The following is a 6,057-nucleotide window of genomic DNA, read 5'->3' on the forward strand; positions in this document are numbered from 1 at the left end:
AGGCTTAACTAGTCAAATCTTTAGGAGTTACTAGGTAGTCTATTGGACTTACTACGTCCAATTTTTACTCAACTAAAACTGGAACCAATGGGACGATTCTTTAAGAATTTAAAGCTGTACCAACCGAACTGTAACGTTTTGTTGCAAAACTGTTAGTTTTTAATAACCCCCAGTCTTGTTAGTTCCAAGTATTCAATAGTTCAAATTCTTTACACAAGACTTAAAGTTTAATCAAAAATACGAAAAGTTTGCAACATTGAAAATCTAGAGATAAGAAGTTTGATTTCTTAATTTAGATTTCAAATTAAACGGTGATTAAGATATTACCCACAATTATCATCTTGGTACTAAAAATTTGTTATCTTCCAACCATTTTCAGTTTTGGCAATTTTGCGCACATACTATAATAAGAAATAGAAAAGAAGAAGAATGCAAACTAAATTAGAACAAACCAAAGTCTAAGCAAGGATTATATCCTCTATCCTTAAGATATATTCACCCCGCAATGGTGCTCATGAATTATCGATGCCTGTCTCTCAGGATTCAACGACTTTACTTCTCGTTATAGTAGCACTCCAAACTTCGAGAAATGATGAACCAAAACTTTAGTGATGAACTCTCTTAATTGACACAAGCTTAATTAATGATTTTTATCAGTGCTCTAGAATGATTATTGGTTTCTAATTGTGATTCTAGCCTAATGGAGTGCAGGGTATTTATGAACATAAGTAGTGCCTCTTCAATAAAGAGTCGTGATGCTTCAAATAATTCTTCAATGAAGAATCATGATGCTAGAATGATTTTTCCAAGGGATGCATCTTCTGAATTCCAAATTGAATTCTCTTCACATTTTTCGTTTTAGGTTTCGTTTGGTTTCAAACTTGAAACGGACTTAAACAGACATACCAAATCAAGATTAAAACCAAACCATGTTGTATAACCCAAAATCCAAATCCAAATCGGTACTGGACCAAGGATTTAATTCTCAATTCAGATATACGAATATTATGTTGAATTTTCCAACAATATCATTCACTCACTAACAATCCATAGAGAGTTCAAACGGAAATAAATTGCATGGGGACTGGTAACTTTCTCCTTGAACCTTCCTTAATGAATAGCTATCAGGCTTACTACTGGGTCAGTGTGCCAAAGGCTTTGATTTGCCCGTGATTAGTGTAAACCAAGGAAAAAAGTATTACACAATTTATTTTCTTACCAAGTTGATTCTCATAGTTGTGTTAGCTTCATCCCCGAACAATTCCCGAAATTTATGTGTATCGCTCTTCCAATTAGTGAGGGAAGAAAATTATATTGGAAAATACTATTTCTGAAGAAATTTGCAATATAGGTAGATTAACAAATATTCTATTCACGCAAGGAGAGAGAATGTCTGGTTTTCTCGAGTCGAAAATCGTTCAGGGTTCGTCTTCACGCAACAGTATGAAGGAGTTAGGGTTTGGTGATCAACAAGCTTCGTAGCAGCAGATTGAAGGGTTAAGGGAGAAAACTAAGAAGACATAGGAATTGTTAGCAGCTCTGACAGGAAAGAAATATCTAAGGTAGTCTGTTCGCATACAAGATCAACATTTTTCAGAGAATGGAAAGGAGGATGAAGGTTGGATTTCTGTATCCCACAAAAAGAAATCTAACAGGTTCAAAAATCATCTTTATTAGAATATTTTATGATTTTTAAAGAATCTGGTGATATTTTGTTTACAAAAGAAACTAGAAACGCAAAAGATTTTGATTCAGTTTTTATTGAATCATTATGCTCTGGTTTGGACTAAGAACTTTTTGAGAAAAGATTCTCAAAAAGAGTTTTATGGAGCTTGGCATTGGATTTTTCACAAAAACCAAATCACAAACAACTTTGGTGTCTCAAAATCAGATTCAAGAGAAAGCGGCAATCACATATACTAATAACTGGGATCAGGCATTAGTAATTGAGTCATCACATTTTGTCGGTTCTTGGAAAAGATTGGAAAAAGAAATTTCTTGTCATTTTGCTTTGGCAACTGATTTTGACATCTTTCCCTATGAACAAAAGAAAGCTTTATTTTTTTCTTCTCCAGAACACAAGGATATCTTAATCAACATGGGATTATGTACTTTTGATGGAGGTACAATCAGATTAAGTCCTTGGTGGCCCTCTGTTAACAAAGTTCTTATGTCAAGCAAAATCTTAGAGCATTCTTAGATTGAAGTCAAAGGGGTTGCATTTCATTACTGGGATATTGATATTTTCTAAAATTACTGGTTTCAAGTTTGGTGGATTAATGGAGGTTCTTTCATCAAATTTATCATAGTCGGATGCATCAGCCATTCGTATTAAGGTGCAAATTTTTGATCAAATTGAACCAACAATATAATTCAATTTTAAAGGCACTTCCTTTCCAATTCAAATTCATCATCTAAAGTTAGTCAATAGAAACCATGATCATTGCCTCAAAAGAATTAGGGTCTCCGTAACTACTACGGAGGATTCAGAAAAAGGATATTCGTTACAGAATCTTCAGAAAATACTTCCTTTCTAAATTGGTTGGCCGGATCCTCAGCAATCTCGGTCAATATTAAAGAATCCTCGGAATAATTTTTGCATTGAAATTTTTTCGCATGTTGATTTAGGAAAGAAGTTTTCTTTTGATTTTTCAAAATCGAAATTGTGGCCAAACATTTCCATTGAGTTCAACTGGAAAGCTAGAAGGGTACACGTTTCGGATAAGGGAACGTCTTCAACTTCTTTACTAACGGAACCACCTGCAAATTCAAATAATACTTTTATTAAGGGCCGGCAACAATTAACGGTCACATCACTAAATTTGAATCTGAAGAAGATGTGAATAACTATCTCAAAGAGGCTGTATCTTTTCGTTATTGTAGTTACCTAAAATCTGAGAGAGGTTAGAAGTGAGATTCTAGGGTTTCTGAAAGTGAGTTGCGGGCACAATGGACGTTCAAAGGCTTTTTCAGTCACAGGGAAGATATTTAGGGATGGTCTTTTGGAGGGAAGCAGATGAAGAGAGAGATCAGAGAACTCTAGGTTTGGAGAAGAATTGCTCTGAGAGGTTATGAGAAAGATATCGTAGCTTGGAGAAATCGATGACCTATTTATAGCTAAATTCTCTAATCTCAAGTCGGTGAAGATAAGGATTGCTTTCCGTGCCGTGTAGAGAAACTTTCCCGTTTTTTTCAGGAATATGAATAAACTAGGTTGAGTTTATCTCATTATTCCACCGCATTTACTCTCTTTTACGGTTACAAATAAGTCGGGTATTTCTCACACGTGTCGTTGACCGCCAGACCAAAACCCTATTTCTTATCCCCCCATTTGTGTGAAGCTGAGTCAGCCTTTGTGATGACGTGTTGAGAGAGAGAAATATTCACTTTAGCCAAGTTGGCCGAGATAGAGAGATATTATCCGATTTGTAAAAATGACTAGGACGAGTCACGTGAAAATGAATGGTATGCCTCAGAATTCGCGTGGAGAGGAGACTCGATTCCTACATGAGGCTCGTGCCTACCATGGGGAATATTCAGCCTTATCTGAGATTTCCCGAGAGATTTGAATCTCTCCGAGATTTTGTAGAGAGATATGAATCTCTCCGACATGTTGCAGAGAGATTTGAATCTCTCCGAGGTTTTGCAGAGAGATTTGAATCTCTCAGAGATTTTGCAGAGAGATTTTGTAGAGAGATATGACTCTCTTCGAGATTTTGCAGACGGATCAAAATCTCTACGAAGATTTTCTTAACGGATCTGAATCTCCCTGTGGTCAGATGAGACTCGTCCTGGAGAGAGACAAAAGGCTTTGTACGCCCGATTAATGCCTCTGCGAGATATTGGCTCACTTTTATTTGACCAGCGTATCTTGCAAAGATGTGCTAGGAATCAACTGTGTGTCCATATGATGAGCCAACAAGACCAGTGTATCTCGAAAAGATGTTTTAGGAGTTTGTCGAAAGGGCCCACAGGTAGAATAACCAGCGTATCTCGCACGGATGTTTTAGGAGTTATTCGGAAACCTCAGTAAGTCGATTCAGATCCTAGAGCAGACATGACTAGTGTATCTCGCGATGATGTACTAAGAATCATTCCTGGATCTCAAATAGGGTGAGTCGTTCTTACATGAGATATGTATATCTCCGGTCTGGGTCATAAGTCCGCCGAGGACGTAGTAACGCATCTGCAGAGCCTACATGATTAACAGCATCTCGTCGAGGATGTATACTAGGAATCATGGCATCACAATCAGCTCCGTCTCGCTAAGACATGCTGGAATTGTGGTTGTTCTGGTATATAAGTCTACTGGGGACGTTTGACGTTCTACATAACATACATGACCAGCAGTATCTTGTCGAGGATGTGTGTTAGGAATCACGGCATCACGACCAATACTATCTCGCGGGGACGTATACTAGAAATCGTGGCTAAGGATGCCTTGAGGGCCAAGGGCTTAATCTCTCCCATGAGAGTTGAATTTTTCTATAGGGTTAAAATGACACTTTTTCCCCTTATCCAAATTTCACCATCTACATTAAGTCCCCTACTCATAATAGAACCTTGATTGTTGTATCATGAGTATATAGATGGTAACAAATCATTCGTACGCAATTACAATTCGTTCGTCCTTTTAGACTTGCAGAATCCTCGAATTGATGTTTAACATTCAATTGTTATGACTCTGATCTTGGAATCGATTCTGGATCTTGGAATTTCCTTGGAATTTGTGTTGGAATTTAATGACATGATAATGAAGTCTTGATGAGACAAAATTTCCATCTTGAACGAATGAAATTTGTTAATTAGGGTTTACTTGGCCAAAACCCTAATTTTCTCTCTTTGTGCATCCTTAAGCTTTTGAGTTCGAGTATGTGGGAAATAAAGAATTTTTGAACGGTTCCTGGCTGGCCTTGATGTTTGTTAAGGGACGTGATAAAAGATAGAGACTTACTTTTGAATTTACAGAGTCCTTATCCAATGTAAATTCTTCAGGCTTGTACTGTACCTAAACCCTAATTTTGCGTCTGACTCCTTCAGACACTCTAGAGAGGCTTGACAAGGCTAGTAAGGTGTGCATCTATCTTGTGGGGTCGGTACCTTGTGTGATGAGAGCCTGTTTAATTCCTTGTACGTTGTACCAATCAGACTCCTCTTTAGAGAAGATACATACTTTTGAAAATAAGGGTATTTTCGTCAAAACCACTATGAGCTTCTTTGGCATGAGAGAGATATATGGAGATTCCCCAGGAATATTCACGCCTTTAAAGAGATATTGGCGCATTTTTGGTTATGCTTTTGGAAATCATGAACTCGAATTTCCTGTTTTGAGCTAGATTCTCTTTATTTTCTCTGAAATTCTGCCTCTTTGAATTCCGTTTCAATCCCATTCCTCTTTGCACACTTAGAGAACTTAATAATCACATGTACGAGGCCTTTGGAATGAGTGCTTGTTCAGTCCCTGGATGTATTAGGGCGTTCTTCTTTGAAAATACTCAAAATTGTGAAATAAGGGTATTTTGGTCAAATTACATTATGAGCTCTTTTTTTTCTGAATTGTTGATACAAAAAAGGGTTGAAAGAGGTATAAATAATCGTTCAAGAGAATTGGGAGAGGCTCGGATACATGTTATAAGAAGAAAAATCCAATTTTCATCCATCATTCCAGAATTAGGGTTATTTCGTCAAAACCCTAATTCTCTTTTAAAAAAATTTCCTCCAAAAAATTCCGAGAGAATTATGTGACGTACAAATACTATATAGAAGCATCCTTGATCGTGTGAGGGGCTTTGATCTTTCCTTTTTGGATAAATCCCTTTCTTTGTCGAACTTTTGAAATTAGGGCTTTTTGGTCAAAAGCCTAATTCTCTTTTCAAATTTCTCTTCTGAAAACTTCAGAGGGAATGGATGACGTCCCATTGGCCTTGTAAAGTGTTTTTACACGAGTGGGGAAGGTATTGGCCATGGCTTGGAGGAATTTTTTGAAGGAGGAAAAGCCTGGGTTTCCTTATCTGAGTCGAATTGCCTTAATTTCCTCTTTTTTGCTCTAATTCCTTT

Source organism: Papaver somniferum, unplaced genomic scaffold, assembly GCF_003573695.1.
Source record: "Papaver somniferum cultivar HN1 unplaced genomic scaffold, ASM357369v1 unplaced-scaffold_137, whole genome shotgun sequence".
Taxonomy (NCBI): domain Eukaryota; kingdom Viridiplantae; phylum Streptophyta; class Magnoliopsida; order Ranunculales; family Papaveraceae; genus Papaver; species Papaver somniferum.